The sequence below is a fragment of the Xenopus laevis genome, chromosome 4L (genome assembly GCF_017654675.1).
Source record: "Xenopus laevis strain J_2021 chromosome 4L, Xenopus_laevis_v10.1, whole genome shotgun sequence".
NCBI lineage: Eukaryota > Metazoa > Chordata > Amphibia > Anura > Pipidae > Xenopus > Xenopus laevis.
In genome coordinates, this window is record NC_054377.1 from 77,917,042 (window position 1) to 77,939,751 (window position 22,710).

The following is a 22,710-nucleotide window of genomic DNA, read 5'->3' on the forward strand; positions in this document are numbered from 1 at the left end:
ATTTCTGGAAAGTAACAGCAGATACCTTTGATGTGACTAACAATTTAAACTGTGAGGCTGATGGTAGAGTATGGTTTGCAAGTTCTAAATGACTTCCTTTACTGTTTTTTCTTCCTTGCCATTTTACCATTTACCTTTTTAACAGTGTTGGTAAATGTAAACAAAATTATTATTTTAGGTATTAGTATAAAACAACAAACATGTTTAATATTACATAAGATGTGAAACTAATTAAAAATGATACTAATATTAGAACTGATCTTTAATTATGATCCTGTACATTCCAATTTAAATGGTTGCATTTTCTCTCTTCTTATTACCATGGAAAAGCTATACAGTGATCTTTTTGATGCTTGCTGCTCAGTGCATCATTTAAGTCCGTGGTAAATAGATACCGGAGAGCAAAGTGCAACAAAAGATGGGAATGGTTCCTTAAAGGGGACCGGTCACCCCAAGAAATAAATTCAAATGTGGAAGGCAAAGAAAGGAAATGAACAGTGCATTGTGGCGGAGGCTAAGACTAACCCCAAAAAGATTTTTAAATATATTAATAGCAAAAAGATGCAGGTTGAAGTGTTGCTCCATTAAATAATGGTACCAGAATGGTTGTAACAGATACAGAAAATGCAAATGTGTTAAATCAGTTTCTTTTCATCTGGTATGGTACCTATGGATTGGAGAAAAGCTGATGTCATTCCAATATTTAAAAAGGGATTATGATCTCAGCCTGGCAATTATAGGCCAGTAAATTTGACATCTGTGGTGGGCAAATTATTTAAAGACTTGTTAAGGGATCACATTCAAAAATTTGTCCTAGTGAATGGTACATTAGAGGACATTATAGACAAATGGCAGGGGACCTTTTTACCCATAAAGTGGATCACCGTACCAGAGGCCACCCCTTTAGACTAGAAGAAAAGAACTTTCATTTGAAGCAACGTAGGGGGTTCTTCACAGTCAGGACAGTGAGGTTGTGGAATGCACTGCCGGGTGATGTTGTGATGGCTGATTCAGTTAATGCCTTTAAGAATGGCTTGGATGATTTTTTGGACAGACATAATATTAAAGGCTATTGTGATACTAAACTCTATAGTTAATATAGGTATGGGTATATAGAATTTTAATTAAAAGTAGGGATGGGTGTGTGTATGGATGCTGGGTTTTCATTTGGAGGGGTTGAACTTGATGGACTTTGTCTTTTTTCAACCCAATTTAACTATGTAACTATGTAACTATGTAACTATGAGAAGCAATCAGCATGGCTTTATAAAGGATAGGTCATGTCAGACAAATCTGGTTGCTTTTTATGCTGAGGTAAGTAAGATGCTGGACAGTGGGGGAGCGGTAGATGTGATCTATTTGGATTTTGCGTTTGATACCGTGCCCCACAAATGACTGCTTTCTTAACTAAGAACTATTGGGCTTAATGAAGTCGTTTTCACATGGATAGGAAACTGGCTACAGGATCGGGTACAGAGGGTGATTGTTAATGTTGCATTCTCTACTTGGAGTAAGGTTCTTAGTGGGGTCCCTCAGGGCTCAGTATTGGGTCTACTTTTATTTAAGCAAAGTTTATTAATGACTTTGGGGAGGGTATTGTAAGTAATGCATCAGTGTTTGCAGACGACACAAAACTATCCAGCCCAATAAATTCCATCCAGGATGTGGCATCTTTGGAACAGAATCTTCACAAACTGGCAATCTGGGCAGCTAAGTGGCAAATGAGATTCAATGTTGATAAATGTAAAGTCATGCAACTGGGATGTAAAAATATCCAAGCCACTTATACACTTAATGGGACTGCACTAGGCAAATCCGTTATGGAAAAGGACCTTGGAGTCCTTGTAGATGATAAACTTGGCTGTAGCAAGCAATGCCAGTCAGCAGCATCAAGGGCAAATAAGGTCTTGAGCTGTATTAAAAGGGGCATAGAGTCACGGGAGGAGGGGGTCATTCTTCCACTTTATAGAGCACTGGTAAGGCCTCATCTAGAATATGCTGTACAGTTTTGGTCTCCATCACTCTAACAGGACATTATTGTATTACTAAGCTGATAAAAGGTATGGAAAATCTTAGCTATGAAGAAAGACTAGCCAAATCAGTACAGGCTTATACATTAGATAGCTTTAAGAAGGGGTTGGATGGCTTTTTAGCAAGTGAGGGAATACAGGGTTATGGAAGATAGCTCATAGTACAAGTTGATCCAGGGACAGGTCCAATTGCCATTTTGGAGTCCGGAAGGAATTTTTTCCCCCTCTGAGGCAAATTGGAGAGGCTTCAGATGGGGTTTTTTTGCCTTCCTCTGGATCAACTGGCAGTTAGGCAGGTTATTAAAAGTTAAAAGGTTGAATTTGATGGACGTGTATCTTTTTTCAACCTAACTTACTATATTATTATGTTACTATTTAAAGGGCATGTAAAGGCAAAAAAATAAAATCCCATTTTTACTTTCTTTAATGAAAAAGAAAAATATCTCCAGTATACTTTAATTAAAAAATGTGTACCATTTTTATAAGAAACCTGACTGTATGCAGTGAAATGTTCCCTTCATTTACTGCTGTGGATAGGAATTGTCAGACGGTCCGTCACTGCTCTTTAGGGAAACAATCATACTTATGAAAAGCAGGGGGAGCCCTCACCTTACTTTTCAGCCATGCAGAACTCAAGCAGCTTTATTTGTTTTCCTGTAGAGCAGTTGTCGACTGTGTAGAGACTTATTTTATTTTTGCTTTTACATCCCCTTTACTGTTTCCAACTCCAGCTGCAGGGACAAAGATCATGGAGCCAGATTTACATAGATAAACTGGGATTCTATTTGGAGGATTATTTTGCAGCTGCCACTGGTTCTGCAGAGTTGAAGAAAGTTTTTAATAAACAATACAAAAACTATAAAATCCACATTAGATTACATGACAGCACAGGACCCAGTGCAGTCTGCCTATTCTGATTATTGATCAGTCTTGCTGTTTCGGCTTCTGGCAGATATTATTTGACTTGTGCTGTTTTGATAATTTATGACAATCCCTAAGCAGCCCAGCCAATACTGACCATGTGCACAGTCTTTGTCTTGCCAAGATGTTTAACAAAGTTACAAGATGGTGACCCCCTTGGCCAACTTTGAAAACATAAATAATTTGTTTTATTGGGCTTATGATGCATTAAGCTCATGTTTATGATCAGTATACAAAATACATAATTTCTAGCCTTATTCTATTTTATACTTTACTTCCCCTTTAATAAAATATTGTTTCTTTAATCCTGGAATACACAATCACTAAATGCAGACAGGAGCCATTGTTATTAAAGGGGTGGTCCACCTTTAAATTAATTTTTACTAGAATGGCTAATTCTAAGAAACTTAACAATTGGCCTTCACTTTTTATTTTTTTAAATGATTTACCGTCTTCATCAGACTCTTTCCAGCTTTGGGTTCTGGTTATAACTTTAGACATCCAGTCATTCCAGCCTTTACAGATTTTGTCTAAATAACTTTATTGAAAAATGTTCTATTTTTCAAAGTCTATCTATTTACCATCTTAATTATTACACTAAACAGTTCCTTTAAATTGATTTGCGTGCTTGTTTACAGAGTAGACACAGTATTTTAAGGGGTACTATTGGCACTATTACGCTTAAAAGGTGCACTTCCCTTCCTGAGTTCACACCGATCCAATGTAGCGGTTCAAGCTAGGTTTTCTGTACCCTGGAAGCAGCCATATTTCCTGTCTCATATGGGGCAAATGCAGTCGTGAATGTAGAATGCAGCTTAACTGAAAAGTCCCTGTTGAGGAGGAGTCTGTTGGGCTGAAATCCAACCCTGACCAAATGTGGTTTGTCTCTATAAGAAATAATTGGTCATCTAAGGATAACCTTCAAAATGGCCTATGTTCCAGAGAGGATCTGGATTTTGAGACTGACACCATATTGACATATGTTATGTTGAAATAGTTTCCATTCAGGAAACATTGCAATGCAAGTTTTAAAAACTTTATTATGTGAAGATTGTATTGTATGCAACAAAATACTTCCAAGGCATCAATAAACAATCTCACAGTACGCAGAACAGAAAAGTTATGTGCAATCATAATTCTTATTCAGAATTCCTCAATTCTTGAAAAAGCAATTTGCTTAAAACAATCAATTTTGTTTGAGCTACCATCAGTGTTGGTCTTTACAAAGACATAATTCATGCTTGCCATAATAACAGGGAAGGATGCATTTCTTCCTGTAAACAGAGGCAGCAAAATGTGCTTCTTTTTCTAAAACAAAAAAGAAAGAAAAAACATCCAATCGATGCATTTATTCTTCTCCATTGAAACCAACCTAGCTCTTGCTATAAGAAATTACTCATACAGTATATAATTATATGTAGACACAGTTCTATGAATGGAAAAATAATATATGCACATTAATAAACATGGAAGGATGTTTTCATCAAATTTCATGATAATCTGTTCAATTCTAATGGGCGAGGAAAACTTTACTGTTCCTCAGGTAAACCACAAACTAACCACCCCAAGCCACAGCCACAAACCACTATCTTATCAGTCCTACTAAAAACAGTATCAGGACAATAGTAAATGGACTTTGGATTCAACCTCACCTACAACATTACAGCAAAAATGGTCTGCATACCTCATATTAAGAAACAAGTAAACACCACTCAGCTGTTACAGTCCATTTAAAGCTACACAGATCTGCAAACTTAAAGGGGTTGTTCACTTTCAAGTTAAATTTGAATATGATGTATTCTGAGATAATTTGCAACTGTTTTTCATTTTTATTATGTGTGGTTTTTGAGTTATCTAGCTTTTTATGCAGTAGCCTTACAGAACATTTGTTTTTTAGGGGGGGGGTTAGTGGCCCCCATTTGAAAGCTGGAAAGAGTCAGAAGAAAAAGGAAAGTAATTCAAAAACTATAAAAAAAAAAAAATAATTAAGACCAATTGAACAGTTGCTTAGAACTGGCCAGTATATAATATACTAAAAGTTATCTTGAAGGTGAAACACCCCTTTAAGTCTGGAGGGAGCAACATTACTGCATTACTTATTTATGCACTTAGCATACAATCAATTTGGATACAAGGCATCCAAGATGTATACATAAGTTTTGGCAAAAATTAAAAAGCCTCAGAAACTTTAAAAAATGGTTAAACCTAGCCTATGAAGCTATAGTAAAGGGCTACTGCACAAACTTTAGAGACAAACAGAGAGTATTATCAAATAAAAATGACCAAAACATTTTATACAACTCAAATATAAGCAATTACCACCTGCTCCAATAGCACAATATCTAATAATACATCAAATCAGGTATCTTGGTTGATTATTTATCTGTATTCATGCACTCTGATTAAAATGCACAACTTTTTAAATTGCACATAAAAATGTACCTTATCGTGTATGGTCTCTGTATTCACATTTTATTGGCAGAAGTTTAATAGGCGTTGTCTAGAATTTTCATCTTACTTTAACTTGTTCTGCTATTCCAGTGATTCTTGCATTGTTCCTCCGACAGGATTGTTATCTGCCTTTGTTGAAATTCCACAGTGTTCTGAGCTTCAGCTAATTCCTCCTTGACTGTAGAATTCTATTTTCTGCATCTGTTCTTCCCCATGTGGGGTGGATAACTGTTGAAGTACCACATCTACGGTAGATAATCTTTTAAGATGAATAATTTCTGTTCCAACAGGAGAGATAATATAGGTACCCCATAATAAGTACCACAGATGCTTACTAATACAGAGATATGTGGAGATATGTCATATTTAATACAGTTTGTAAGGATAGCATTAGATGTTATAATAACAAGTCTCTGGCTACATCTCTGTATTTTGTCTTTGTCTGTACCTCTGTATTTTGTCTTGATTTCGAGAATTTCACTGCACTGCTGCCATTTAGTAATGGTTTCACACCTCATTCATATATTTCTAATTAATTCACTTAATTTCAGAAAATACGTTTTAAAAAGTAATTGCCTATAAACATATACAAATAAATGCATACAAATAAAGGGCAACGTTTCGGGCTCCACTGAGCCCTTTATCAAGCCTCTTTCAAGATTTTATGTGATCCATAATATTTTCAAACATTGGCACTTTTGCTAAGATGTTCATTCACAAAACTTGTTGTTTAATGGGCAATGAAAACATTATGAAATCTGATTTTAACGTCAGTTTCCTCGAGGCAGCATTGTTTGTCGTTACAGACTTAAAAGACAGCCCTGGAAAATCCAATTTCAAGAGTGTAAAAACATTCTCATGACACTTCTGAGAAAATGAATGCATCTATGAACAACATCTGTATGCTTTCCTGGTTTTCTGATATGATATGTCAGGCTGCTTTATTTACTTCAAGGGCTATATAAAGAGTTTGCTATATTTATTATTCATTCACAAATCAAGATGCTGTAAAAAGCTGATCAGCTTTCTCACATTGAGGCAAATTTACTAAAGGGCGAAGTGACTAACGCGTGTGAAAATTCGCCAGCATGACGTCATTTCGGTACTTCACTGATTTACTACTGGTCGTCGGCGTAACTATGCTAGCAAAGGAGATAGACTCTAGCGGTACTTCACTCCCTAACACCTGGCGAATTTGCGCTCTGGTGAATGGATGTAACTATGCAAATTCACTAAGATGCAGATTTTACTGAACGTTACCTCTTGCGCCAGACTTGCCTTCGCCACCTCAGACCAGGCGAAGTGCAATAGAGTCCAAGTCCCAAAAAATGCTAGCGTCTTTTCCTTCTTCAGGGTGATAGGCTGAAAAATAGCATACTTTTTTTTTGGGGGTAACCCGGCTTCCCCCCTACATTTCCTAACATATGGCACATAAACTATACACTGGGCTCATGTGTAGGGAAATATAACAACTTTATTTTATTTTATTCAGGTTTCCCGGGCTTGTGTAGTGTAATGTATTGGCTGCAACATATACATATATCCATTGAACTTTAACTTCCCACTTCAACGCTATTGCAACTTCGCTTTGCTTGACGCAGTAACGCTAGCGTAACTTTGCCAGCGTTCGGCGCCCTGGACGCAACTTTGGATTTTAGTGAATTAGCGTTGTCCTGTCTAATCTACGCCTGGTGAAGTGTTGCGCTGTGATTGAAGCCCTTTTTGGCGAATTTTCTGAGGTTAGTAAATTTGCCCCTATATCTCCCGGGGATTCTTGCAGGATGTAGGATGGTAAGTTAGCCCACACTTCGGGTTCCATTGACACGCTGTACTTGCAAGAATGATCAGGAGGTACCTGTGGCCCTTTACTGTGCGAATCTACAAATGCTGGCACGGCAGTGTGTTTTTCACATATGTTTATAGATATGGTTTATATCTACCGCATCGTTTTGTACTATGGTTTGCTAATTTTACATCTGCCGCCCGGTTACTTAGCGACAGCAATTGATTAAAACATGTGTTGTTTACACTGCTCTGTTTTCCCTGACGAAGGTTCCAGTTTGGAACGGAAACGTAGGATTTAATGAGCCTTCATTTTGCTTGACTTATCAACTTGTTGTTAAATTTCCTTGGAGTGCAGTCACTTGAATTTGCAATTTAGATTGGAATCCAGGTTATATAATGGACTTTTGGTACTGTGTTCCACATGTTGGTGGGTGTATATATAATTTATAGGTCATGTTCATCATTTTAGCAGATAGGTTTGCTTTTGCAGGTAATTGTTACTTGAAGTTCCTAAAGCTGACTGTTTTGCTAACCTGACTGTCCCTTCTTAAAGTAACAGACCAACAGTCTACTGATGCACAAATATGGCAGACCCCTCATAGAGGAACATGGTTGATCAGACAATGTAAAGCATTGGGCAAATACTTTTATGGCAAAATTATAAACAGCATGCAAAGACAATGTTAGGATAGATGTAAAAAAAAAAAAAAAGTTAAATTTCTGGTGTCAGTATCTCTTTAATGTGAAACACAGAAATGTGATTAGCAAGAGACTGTCCAGAGCATTGCAAAGTATTGTTTAGAATGAACTGCACCTTGCAATAACAAAAATGAATGTATTGTTTCATGTAAATCAGTTGATTTTCTAATCAAATTAAAAAAATGGTAAGATAGCCAAGTTAGAAATGATGACTACTTACAGTATATAAAATACATGTGAGTATAATGTAAGCTATTAGGTTGCATGAGAAAATATGACTAATTAATTGTGCATGAAAAAGCAGAGATGGGGGAAAAAATTATGATCCCTTATAACTGGGACTTCATCTGTGAAGTGGGCAACACCTAGCTACCTTTCCAAATATTTTCCAATTATATTTAAGGTTGTCAGAATTCTGCAGACATGTTAAGACTTGAAAAAATAAACAAAGGTGCAAGCACTACAAAATGAAATATACTATTAATAGAACAGAAAATCAAAGTAAACCCCCAAGGCTTTATTCAGCACCCATGGACATTCAAGTATTCTGCTTCAAACATGAATATGTTGCATGTCTGAAGTCCATTTAATTATTAATGGTACACACAAGCTATGCTATTTGTGAATTAGAAAGTAATATCATTTTCCAGTTTTCTACGCCACTGCAGGGGTTAAGTTTAAAAATGTTTGTGAAGATTCTCATTCATCCAGGTCATGGTATATCTGTAGGAATACGTCAAATCAACTGGACTTGCTGTGTTTTTTCCTTGAAGATGTTTCATCAGTCATCCAACTGACTTTCTCAACTGAGAATTCTGAATTGAGAAAGCCAGTTGGATGACTAGTGAAATGTCTTCAAGGAAAAAAACACATCAAAGGCCAGTTGATTTGACTTATTTCTACAGCTATGCTAAGTTTAAAACATACTGTGGCTTAAAGGAGAAGGAAAGGTTAAAACTAAGTAAGCCTTATCAGAAAGGTCCACCTAAATATACCAGTAAACCCTCAAAGCAATGCTGCTCTGAGTCCTCTGTCAAAAGAAACACCACATTTCTTGCCTGCTATTGTGTACTCATGGGCTTCTGTATCTGACTTCCTGTTTTCAGCTTAAACCTCATTGCCCTGGGCAAGAGCATGCTCAGTTTGCTCCTCTTCCCCCCTCCTCCCTTCTCTACTGTAATCTGAGCCCAGAGCAGGGAGAGACTCAGGCAGGAAGTGATGTCACACCACATTAATACTGCAGCTCCTATCCTAAACAAACAGAGAGTTTCTAGAGCTTTTTACTCAGGTATGGTAAAACATTCTACAGAATAAATATAGCATTCTAGCTTGCACTATTGCAGCTAATCTATTGGCAATAAAATGCCTCTGTAGTTTTCCTTCTCCTTTAACAGCATGAGAAAAGATATCTTCCCTTAATCAGCGGATATAGCAGATACAAATATCCAATATAGCTGCATCAACAGATGACGTTGCCCACTCATTGTAAAAGATCCTGTAAAAACATATGACACTTTTTTTTTTTTATAAATGGAACTTTTAAATGCAGCCATTATGGTTATCCTAAACTACTAAATGAAAACAACCTGAACAACAGCAGTACACCACCTACATTAGCATTATATTTTAAAGGTAACTAACACCTAAAATAATATTTGTCGTTGGGGCTGCTGTTAAATTCATAAACAACTGTATACTTAATCATGTATATTATGTCTCTCCAAAAGAATGGCAAGCCAGCAACTATTTTTTATACTGACCACATAAAGAGTGTGTTACCATCAAACATGATACTTCAGGGAAAAAACACTTTGGTGCCTAGGCTCCTTTTGCGGCTTTGGGTCTTTACGTGACTTCGGGGCTGCAGCTCCTTTTGTAGCTCTGGGACTTCAACTTCACTTCAGGTCTTTTCAAAGCTTTGGCTCCATTTGTGGCTTTAGAAAGATGCATGCTACATATGAACAAAATAAGTAACCTGAAGATGTAGGAACCCACATGTATGGGAGCCTCAATGTAATCGGTATCTGTAGTACAAAAGATCCACACTCTAAAGTCTTATGAGAAGTGCAAGCAATTTATTAAGAAAACTGACCTTTTATCTTGATCCTCCACTTGGATAAAGCCTGGGGACCCAAACAAAACAGCATTCTCCTTTACACATTTCTTTAACTTCTTATGAGTCTTAAGCTGGCCATAGACGCAAAGATCTGATCGTACGTATCATCGTACGATCGGACTTTCCCATCTCCCGACCTGCCATTAACCATTCCGATCATATATCGATCAGCCGATGTTCTGCCCTTGACAGCAATCGTGCCAAAGTTATGTCCGACCAAAGCTAGTGACAGTCTCCCTCTGAAAATCGTACGGTAGGCAATACATGCAGAGAAATTACCCGCAGCCGACAGAAATCTTTTTAACCTGTCTGATCGACCAAACGACCGATCTCCGCGGGACGAAAAATGTCAGGACTCTCCACAGACGGTCTGAAAATCGTAAGAATCCTCGATTCATATGATCTGATCTTTGGTCTATGGCCAGCGGGAGTGCGGATCTTTTCTCTGGCAAATACAATTACCAAAAAATGTTCTGCAAAATACATGTGCATGTGTCTTCATCCCATCTATAATCCCAAACAAAATATTACCTGCTAGATGCTTTTTTGTGTACACATTGCTAAAAAATAATGAACCTATCCTGTAATAAATGTTTAGATTACCTATCTTTGAGGATATCAAATGTATGCTTGTAGTGAATGAATATTTTATAGCCTGTGGGCCCTGTGTGGGCTGACTGTTCTAGTGCAACGCTCCAGCACCATGGAAACACAGAGATATTTTCTTTTAATTGCATGAAGGGATGACAGATAACTCTGCAGAAGTATGGGATTCAATTGCTAAATCTAATGAATTCTAATAAATCTGCTAAGTAGTATTTTGTGCATTATTGATAAATATGATGTGCTCATATTGAAAAGATAAGAATAACTACCACTAAAGGTAATATGACGAAGCCTTGATTTAAAGATTATTTGAAGATGGAGTTGTCAAATGCTTTAACCTCTGACCAAAAACTAAAGTAAACAATTAGTGTTCCACATTTGCCTGAAGCATAAAGTACCAATGTATTCTTTCACTGAGGGTTGTCCTTGTTTTTACAATGGCATTAAAGGAGAAGGAAAGGTTAAAACAAAGTAAGCCTTATCAGAAAGGTCCATCTAAATATACCAGTAAATCCCCAAAGTAATGTTGTTCTGAGTCCCCTGTCAAAAGAAACACAGCATTTCTTTCCTTCTATTGTGTACACATGGGCTTCTGTATCAGACTTCCTGCCTTCATCTTAAACCTCATTGTCCTGGGCAAGAGCATGCTCAGTTTGCTCCTCTCCCCCCACCCCTCCCTTCTCGACTGTAATCTGAGCCCAGAGCAGGGAGAGACTCAGGCAGGAAGTGATGTCACACCACATTAATACTGCAGCTCCTATTCTAAACAAACAGAGAGTTTCTAGAGCTTTTTACTCAGGTATGGTAAAACATTCTACAGAATAAATATAGCATTCTAGCTTGCACTATTGCAGCTAATCTATTGGCAATAAAATGCCTCCGTAGCTTTCCTTCTCCTTTAAATGTATTACAGGAATTCTAATTATAGCAGGCACTGCTAATCTGTAATATCACAGAGACCCATCAGTAGTATAACAATAGACATATGGGACCTGTTATCCAGAATGCTTGGGACCTGGGCATTTCCAGATAAGGAGTCTTTCCATAATCTGGATCTCCTTAGCTTAAGTATAATAAAAACAATTTAAACATTAAAGTCAATAGGATTGTTTTGACACCAGTAAGGATTAGCAATACATTAGTTACTGCCTTATTCTGTAATTATAAGTACAATATACTATCTTATTCTGTAAATTGGAACTTTCTAAATAACAGGTTTCCAGATAAGGAATCCCATACCTATATCTTGATATTGTCTAGAATTTTATGAAAAGGGGACAAGTGGAAATACTTTCACTGGGACCTGGGAGTTTGGATTCTAGTTGCCTTTGTTCCTCTGTGTAGAGAATGTATTATAACACTGATAAAAGCAACAAAGGATTATTTCAGCACACATATTACACGGTCTTCATAGCTGCATAACCAGTATCAGTCTGTTGCCTCAGGGCACATTACAGTAAGTACACATGACACTGAGCATTCATATAGCTTACATTAGCACATTTGTAGTACAAGAAGGATTACTCAGAGGACCAGTGACAAAAACCCAAACAAGATTGAAAGCAATAAGGCATGGACCTCGAATGGTGACTGACCCTAAAGTGCACAGAGGTATACGTTATTTTAATGGCTTCCCGGTAAAAATAAATTGCCTAGGCTTTCATATTATTACTGTTATCCTGTCATACAAGAATTACATGTTTGCACAGCAGTCATGCAATTACATGTTAGTGCTGTGTTGGCTAGCTGCATTTGAGTGAACTATCACTGTGGTTTGAAAGAAGAGGGGGGTAGCAATTCCTAGCTCAGCATATTATAATTCCACTGCCCAAGTGTAAAGAAGTAACACACCTATAAAGCTAAGCTCCAATACCTAATGCATAGGATTTTATGTTTGGTTTTACTTATGTTTGATGGGTAGCTCATCAAAGACCTGACAGTTTTGCCTGCAGATGTTTCCATTTCTGCTTCCTAGCATGTCAGAATGAAGCTTACCTTCTACTTTGCCTGCGGGTGCAGCCTGCCCCAGATGAGATTACCCACAGGTAGTGTATACAAGAGAGAAGAGTGTAAAGTGTCTATGTAATTAGAAAAAATAAACCGCTCCGACTCACCGCAAATTTGTGGATTCAAAAGAAGCCGGCAAATGTATCCAGGTCTGGGTGCAGGAACTTCGGCGTCCCACGCCATATAGCGCAAAGATGAAGGAAAAGAGAGATTCCGCACACCGGACCATCGGTTAAAAGTAGAAATCTTTATGTTAAAATACACGCTGCATCTCCTGCTTGACACGTTTCGGGCTCAGCTGCCCTTAATCATAAGCATAAGTGTCTATGGTAAATTAACTAAACTGCAAAGCCTTTGGTTAATTATATGACATTATTCCATGAAGCTATAACGCTATCTTGGGCTATACAGACCAACAGGGTTAATCACCAGCTAGTGCACTAGGAGGTTCTTGCAGTCAAACAAACTTTTATTTGTCAGAAACAATTGATTCACAGGTTTACTAACGAGCCACAGAGGCCCCAGCAGAAAACATGACATGGTTACAATATGTCCCTCAGCGACAGCACATTGGAACTGCCTGAGGCAATAGCGCCACACCAGGATAGATACACCCTCAGGATTTCAGCACCGTGACCTGGATCCCACACGTTGGATCAGGGAATGCTCTAGCCCTAATTCCCTATTAGGCTGTGTCCCTATCTACAGGCAAGGCTTGCCTGAGGGGAGAGCTACCTCCTTGCTATCCCTCCTAGTTAGAGCCAAGCTGCTCTTGCTACTTAACCTACCTATCTTACTCTCCTAGAGAGCACTATAACAGTTAGTAACCTATATCTAGCTGGCCTCATTCACAGGGTCCCTGCTCCCCAACTTATCTCTCTAGAGGTACTGGTCCCTCCAGGGCACATGCCTTTACTGGGCCTTGTTGTACCCAGGCTCCCTGGAACATTCAGCTGGGTCAGCAACCAGAAGCCAAAGAGGAAGAACCACTTCTTCTCACTCACTATACCAGCGTGACAGGATGTGGTCACAACACCTATTAGCCAATAACTGGGATATGTAAATTACAACTAGGTACATGGGCATCTGCCCAGCAACTAGGGAGATCAGGAAGTGTAGAGAATTAAAGCCATAAGAGCACATTAACCCTATGGGTCCCTTCAAAGCCATAAGTTACATTTTTAATTATATTACATTTTTTTAAGAAGCTGCCTAGAATGATTCAATGGAAAAATTCTAATGGCACTGTCTGAAACATTTGTTGAGCCACCTGAAGCATTAGCAACACAGCCATAGAATATTCTCCTCCTTTAGGACTGTATCATTCAAGAAAGGAACCAAGTACAGCTAGATATATTCACACCTACCTGCCATCTGTTGACAGTTTTACAGCTATATCTGGCATCACCATTTTATTGCTATTGCATGTTGATACGTTGACCTTTTCCCACTAATAGTGCATATTAATTTGGTTACAGTATTTCAAAATCACTATGGCATCAAACAAGGGAGGCATATTGTATTGTGTGTTATTTACCTTTTCCTCTGTGGGAATGTATGAACCCTAAACATGTAATCTAAATGTACCATTCACTGCACAAAGGTTAGGAAAGGCATATTTTGGCAGCAGTTTACTATGTTCAGCACTTCCCATGTTATTTGTAACATACCTGCAGACATGTATTTGCGTGTGTTGTTATGATTTATTCGCTGAAATCTGACCATATAATCTCGATTTGTGAAGTTTTCAGTGTTTCACCTGTAGCAATATGATATGTTACAACTGGCCACTAGAGGTCTTACTGTTTTAACTTATGCAAGAACTAGCAGGATATACTTGTTGGTAGTTACAGACCGAGTGGTCAGCAGCTAATGGTCTCTCTTGGGATCAGTTAATAAAGTCTGTGCTACGTGATCCTCAGTGTGTACCTCCTTGATGTAAGTCTCCCTACATAACATCACCCTTAACAACACTGCATGATCATGTCTAGATCAGTGATTCCCAAATTGTATGGATGCTCCCGTCCCCCAGGGAGCCCAAAGCAGGGGCTGGTGTTGGCCTAGACTGAAGACCTTTTGCGCATTCAGAGGACAATAGATGAAATTGTTGAGCTTAGAAGATGACAAACATATATAAACTTATTATGTGCTTTTTTATGCATACATTTATAAACGCATAAGAACCCTAATAGAGTAGTGAAGCATATTCAAACACACAAAGAGTAGTACAGGTATGGGACCTGTTATCCAGAATGCTCGGGACCTGGGGGTTTCTGGATAATGGATCTTTCTGTAATTTGGATCTTCATGCCTTAAGTCTGCTAGAAAATCATGTAAATATTAAAGTGATACTGACACTAAAAATTTTCTTTTCAAAATATTAATCTCCATTAAAAGATACAAATAGGTCATGCTGATCTTTTTTTACTGAAAGATCTGCTTTAGTAAGTAATTGTTACTTGAAGTTCCTAAAACCTGACTGTTTTGCCAATCTGACTGTCCCTTCTTAACTTGTCAGTTAAGAGTTTCTAATGCTAACATACTCCTGCTGCACAAATATGGCAGTCCCCTCACAGATGAATATGGGGGTAAGAATTATAAATAGCATTCAAAGACAATGTTATATATATAAATATATATATATATTTTTTGGTGTCAGTATCTCTTTAAATAAACCCAATAGGCTAATTTTGCTTCCAATAAGGATTCCTTATATCTTAGTTGGGATCAAGTGAAAGCTACCATTTTGTTATTACGGAGAAAAAGGAAATGATTTTTTAAAATTTAGATTATTTCATTTTAATGGAGTCTAAGGGCGACGGTTATTCCGTAATTCTGAGCTTTTTGGATAAAGGTTTTCCAGATAACGGATCCCATACCTGTATTTCACATAAACATTGGATTGATAATTGAATGGAACAAAATATTCATGGGTAATCATTGTGAATATGTACAGTACAGGTCACTGTTCTGGTAGCTGATTAGGAAGGCAAGACCTCTTATTACGGCAAATGCAAAACACAGCGTTTTAGAAGAAATAATACTTCTTCCACAATTACACTTGATGAGGGGAGTATTATTTCCCCTCAACTGTAGTGTATCAGATTACCACTAATAATCTGATATATAGAAATAATAAGACTTTCCCAACGAATTTTTCCTACAAGTAACATCATAAAGCAAGATACAAAATGTGCCTACAAGGCCAATTGAACCATTGCTGGGGGCTGCCACGTTAGCTGCGTACCTGTGCAAAAGTTTTTTTTGCCCTTCTTATTTTTGTTGCATTGTTGCAAACAGCAGTCTTTTATGACAGTTAAACATGCCTATAAATGCTTGTATTTAACATGCTGCTTGCTGAAAATAAGGTACAAAACATAAGACTTCAAAACAAAAGCAATGAGAAAACTGGATTGGCAATGTGGACAAGCGGAACGTTTTACTATTTTATTTGATTAGCTATTTAGTAAGGTTAGTTTTGCATCACAGTTCAGTTACCCTTAAAATATCCTTCCAAAATTATTGAGTGAATATGCTTTGGCTATTTATCAAGTGGGAGAGGGTACACTTCTATGTTTTCAGATGCATATGATAATACTGTATGTTATATAAATGATTGCTTGGTGTATACAGTATCTGTGGGCCTTCTGTTGAATTGTCTCCTAAATATAGAACTAAATATATCTGTTTTTGGATATCAACATATTAAATTGCATGATGAATATGGCTGTAACTGTATAGTTATAGTAAGAAAGTTTTACTAGTAAATATTCAATTATAAATTCAGAAAAGAGGGTTTTATAGAACTTCTACATTAGCCCAGTGAGAGAAAATCAAGGTACTGTATATAAGCCAGTCAAATTGATATAGGGTAAATATAGGGAATACCTTTATCAGCTAAGATTGTGATGAAGCTAGGGTGACTTCTGAAGGAGAGGCAATCATGATATAAATTGATTGATATGTTTAGATTGACGATTTAGATTTTAGATTTAGCCCAATGTGCAGTCACTTCTTGATACTATTTACTGCTCTTGTAGATGCCATAGCAACCTAGAATCTGACAGCAAACGAGAAGCATTTGGCAAAGTTAATCTGATGTTTTATATTCAGCTCCTAAAAATGTATCAAAACACCACAAAAAAATCCCCAATCTTGCATAAAACTGTGAATTCTCATTCATCCAGTGTCATAAAACCAGCCATCTGTGTTCACAATAGATAGGTGTTTTATTTTGCTTTTAAGCCATAAGCAAACACTAATCAAGTCACAGTCACTGAGAGAATAATTTGCAAGACAGATTGGTTCAATGGAGTCACTGCCACTTCTCTAGTATATTTGGTGTCAGTGTAACAAGTGCAGTACACAAGTGAAATATTTTTACCCACAATGCAGTTTTTCCCCATCATTCCAGCTGGATGGATATTTTACAGCTCTGTCCTCAGCCAAATGAGTTAATGAACTCACCCAGTGGAAGTATTCCGAGAGCGAAGGGAAGAGTTCCAAAAAAAAGTGCTTGTTCTATGGGGAAATTGAAGAAAGATGTGGAGGAACAGGAAATAATCACAGCAGGGACAGATCTGCATCCACAACATATATTAACATTATCGTCTGGAGCTTTAGATGATAATTACCAATGATGTAATGAACAGGGAAAAGGTCACTTCAAATTTCATTAATTAGCTTACTTGGAAGAAGCACTTGATGTGGCTCCCAGAATAGTGGTAATTTGTTTGAAATCAGTGAATAGACTGATTTTGTTAAAAGGCAAATAGAAAAAAAATGCTACATTATATAGCATAACCAAAAAGAAATGGAGAAAGCCAACTGCAACCTTTCACAACAACTCAAAGAAGATATTCCTGGTTTATTTTATCAATATATACATTAATGTACAATTTCCTATGTGATTTTAACCTTTCACGTTTTATTTTCGGCAGTTCTCCAGGGTGGCATGTGAACTGCTATCTGTTTGCAAAAAATGCAAAAAAAAAAAAAAATTAAAAAAAAAACAATCACAGACTTTCTGTTTTCTGTCTTTGGCCCTGGTAATATTTTAATTTTAAAATGGAAAATTTAGGTTAGAGAGGCAAATTATAAAGGAAGATAATGCAAAAATAAAAAGGCCAGTTGCTTAGATTGTAGTCCAGGGAGCTCAAAATGAGCTTTACTGGCAGAGATGTAAACAAGGCAGGGAGATACTTTCTCTTTTTCTTCCACCTTCTTCATTTCTGTCCATTTCCTTATTTGAGGTTCACTCTATTACGCTCTTTTCTGCCTTATTTTGCATTGCTGTAATATACCAACATCCAGGACCAAACTCACAACTTTCTACAACTTTTTGACTTGACTTTCATATTTCCTTTCCTCTGACACCCTTCCTTCATTTTAGTTGACATATAATGTCCTTTAAGTTGAATTTTCAAATGTTGCATGTTTTCAGCAAGAAATAACAAAACTATAAATATGCCCTAATTTAAATAGGCAAAAAGTATGTTTAACAGAAACCCTATTCATTAAAAAAAAGGTTGAAAAAAATGGGTATACTGTTCCTTTAACGATTCTAATGTCCCTGCTGTCTCTAGAATTTACATCTTCCTATGGATCATCTTTGTACTCAGATCTTTTCTTTTACTTCAATAGTAAACCTATTGATCTTTTATTCTAATTTTGTAGATTTTGCTCAATTTCCAACTACTAACTTTCTGATCGCAATTCATCTCTCACGAAGTTCCTCTAAATATTCCACAGTTCTGCAGACACACACACACATTATGGCTTGCAGTCCACCTCTCTGCCACAATACCCAGTCATTTGTCTTTTGTCTGTGAGAAGTCTCAAAACTTCTGCTTTCCTTACTTCTACCTGGCCACTCATCTTCCTTTTAACCTTCTCTGCAATCCCAACTCCTCTGTAATCAAATTTTTAGCACATCTAATTATGATGAAGTAAATGAAATCTTTACTACATCACTAAAATATGCACTTGTCACACCTATTCTGAAAAATACCTCACTTGATCCCTCTAAACCTTGGAAACCTTCATCCCAACTCTCTGCTTCCCTTCATCTCAAAACTAATGTTATTCCTTTGGTTATAACCTGTAAGACCCCCTAAAATCTGGTTTTAGGCCACAACATTCCACTGAAAGTGCTTTACTGAAGCTAACTAATGACCTGTTATCATCAAAAAGTTAAAAACATTCACATTGCCTAATATTCCTAGATCTCTGAGCAGCTTTGACACCATATTTCCTCTTATCTCACAAATTACTCTTTCATTGTTTCCTTCGAGTATTATTTTCTCCCTTATCTCTCTCTCTGTTGTGGTTCCTGGAGGCTCTGTCCTAGATTGCTTTTTATTCTATCTGTATACATCGTCCTTTATCAAACTAATAAATTATTATGGTTTGTACAATGTGATATCACCTATATGCTTATGATACACAAATCTCTCTGATTCTGATCTTAACCCAGAGGTCCTAACTTGTGTCTGCTCTTGCTTGTAAGCTATCTCTACTTGCATTTCCTTAAGGGTGGTGGCAGATGGAGAGATTAGTCACCCAGCGAAGTTGCCTCACGAAGCAACTTTGGGCAACTTCAGAAATCCGAATCAATCCCCCTGTCGATAAGTATTCTTGCCGGCGGGAAGGCAGTGTGGGGAGATTAGTCACCCGCAGTAGAGGAGATTTTTGCTGGGCGACTAATTCCCCCATCTGCCACCACCCTCAAGGAGAACTCAACCCCCCCGCTAATAAAAAAAACCCTTAGCCAGTACCCTACATAGTCCCCCATCCCTGCTCTCTCCCCCAGTTTTTTAGACCTTATTTTTAGATAACAGAGTGGTGATCAAGCTGTATCGAAAGCCTATGATTAAGAGTAGCCTTTTACATGCCTCTAGTAGTCATCATAAGACTTGCAAAAAAAATATATCTAAAGGCAAGTTCCTAAGAGCAAGGAGATATTGTAAAAAAGACAGTGATTTTATGAAGGAATGTGAAACCCTTAAAGGGCGTTTTAAAGAAAAAGGTTATGCGAATCAATGGGTAGAGGAAGCCAAAAAGCCATGAACAAAAATAAAGTTCATCTCCTTTTAGTTAAAAGTAGTCAAAAGAACAGTTCCAATCACCGCATCATTAGTACTAAGTATAATGAAGCCTCCAATAACATAAAATATATTATCTTTAACCATTTAAGTGCTGATCCTGTGTTAGACGATGTAGTGGATTAGAAACCCCTGGTCACAACCGTGTCGGACTGGGATGCCAGAGGCCCACCAGAAAACCTTAGACCGTGGGCCCACTTTCCTAACTATTATTCCTCCTCTCCTCACTCAACCTCTTTATTCTCTTAGTCTTTTATATCTACTTACTATATTATTTCATTATTTAGCATTTTTCACCATAAATAAATAGGGAATGACCATGAAATAGACCAAATGTTTAGAAGCAAGAGGCCCACTGACACCTGGGCCCACCGGGAGTTTTCCTGGTATCCCTGTGGGCCAGTCCAACACTGGTCACAAAGTAAGAACATTAAGAAACATTAAGACACATGTTTCTAGCCAGCTACAAATAGGGGCTGTTAGACTCCCTGTGTATTCTAGGCCTAACATTCCCAGTTGAAAGCCTGAAGCACTATGGCCACACTCCCAGTCCACGCTGTCTGTAACTATCCTAATATATTGTGATTACACATACCTTCCTTTTCCCTTTCTTTTCATCACTGTAAAATATTTTGTGCTACTAAATAATAAATTACACAAAAATAAAAGAATGCATTTCCCAAAGTGAAATTTGGAACCCTAGGGGGCTACAGAGTATTTATTTGTTTTGCCTGCTACAATCACTGTTATAAACTTCAGTGACCAGAGACAGTACTGAACTATTCAACATTAAATCAGTTTTAACTTTATTCTTTATTCTGTATTACCCTGATCAGAAAATAAATGGAAGATAAATAAGGCAACAGCCCAAGATTCCTCAACAAAGAACTGAAGAACCATCTGTTTATCAGCATTTGAGTAACTGTTATGTTTTGTAGATAATATCTCAGCTAAGCCATCCATCAATAGAACAAATGATTTAATCGCATAAACAAAATAAAGTGTAGTTTCCTAAAAATGTGTATTTATATACAGTCTGTATTAAAGTACAACAGCAAAAGCAAGGGAAAATGCAATGCCCTCCATAATGTTTGGGACAAAGACACATTTTTGTTTTATTTACCCCTCTGCTCCTCAGTGTAAAATTTTAAATCAAACAATTCAGATGTGATTAAAGTGCACATTCCAGACATTAATTTAAAGTTATTTGCATACATTTCAATTTCACCATATAGAAATTACAACACTTTTTATACATAGTCCCCCTTTTTTCAGGGCACCATAATTTTTGGATAATTGACTTCACAGTATTTGCAATTATTTAGGTGTGTTGCATTGCATCATTAGTGCAGGGATAAGATACATAGGCTTGCTTCTACCATTTGGAATCTGTACTGTAGTTGCCATTGTTCAACATGAGGAAAAAAGCTGTGCCAATGAAAGTCAAGGACGCTACTGTATTTTGAGGATGAAAAACAAGAATAAAACCATTAGAGACCGATCAAATCTTACCAAAGGATTACCAAAATCAACTGTCTGGAATATCATTACGAAAAAAGTTGTCGCGGTCGGCACCCTAAATCCAGAACCTATTCTAAGCACCCTGTTCTCGGCTCTTGCTTCTGCCTTTAACAGACACCTTTCACCTCGGGAGGAGCCCTCGGCTAATTGGATGCCGTCAGGTGTTATTAAGAGAGGTGCCAAGTGAAGGGTTCTGAACGAGCAAAGGGACACAACGGTAAAGCACAAGTCTTTTGGGCAGAAGGTCACAGTACAAGGCATAGGCAGAAAGTGTAGTCAATTAGGCCAGGTCGGGGCAGGCAGAATACAAGCGGAGTCAGACCGGCAAGGGTCAAACCAGGAGATCAATCAGAAGGGATTCGGATACAGAAGAATTGGTTACCAGGCAGGGTCAGGATTTCAGAAGTCAGGATTGTCAGTAGCAGGCAGGGGTCACAACAGGTAATCAGATCACAGAATACAGAAGCTTAAAACAGCACAGAGGCACCAGGAACTCACAAGGAAGAAACCTATAACGGGCAAAGACAAAATACAAATTGTCCCTGTAAATATGTTTAAATTTTGCATCATTGCACCAGCGCCTATAAACTAGGAGGAGGCGCACTGCGCCCCTTAGGAACCGGCACATCAGAGGAAGAAGACCGGCGTTGCCCACTAGGCCACCAGGGTGAGTAATCCTCACAAAAGTGCAGTTTTGGACTCCAGTCCTTAAGAGGGATATAAATGAGCTGGAGAGAGTGCAGAGACGTGCAACTAAACTGGTTAGAGGGATGGAAGACTTAAATTATGAGGGTAGAGTCAAGGTTGGGGTTGTTTTCTCTGGAAAAAGGTGCTTGCGAGGGGACATAATTACACTTTACAAGTACATTAGAGGACATTATAGACAAATAGCAGGGGACCTATTTACCCATAAAGAGGATCATCCCACCAGAGGCCACCCCTTCAGACTAGAAGAAAAGAACTTTCATTTGAAGCAGCGTAGGTGGTTCTTCACAGTGAGGACAGTGTTACTACATTCTACCTTGTAATCGTATTTACATTATATTTTGATATGATATGTATATACTACTTATAACTATTTAATCCTTGTATGCTACTTATAGCATATGTATACAGTACATATACAATGCTCATATTTGATTAATTAATTCATGTTTGCGTGATTGTGATTCCTTTAATTAATATCACTTGTTGCTTTTAAATGTGTCTATATAAGTATGCTGCCAGCAGGGGGCGCGCATGCTTCTGATGAAGTGACTTGCACAGTCAAGAAACGTGTCGAGCCATGCCGTATTCCTATTTTTGTATGTCATGCATTTATGCTTTTAGAAGATTGAAAAAATTTGATCTTTAAGTGCGCTTCTTATTGCATCTCTTTACGGCTGCCCATGTGACCAGAGTGAAATGGATCTACAAGACGGCGGGTAATGGTTTATTTCTCCCTCCTACATTAAGTGTTCTGATGTGTGTC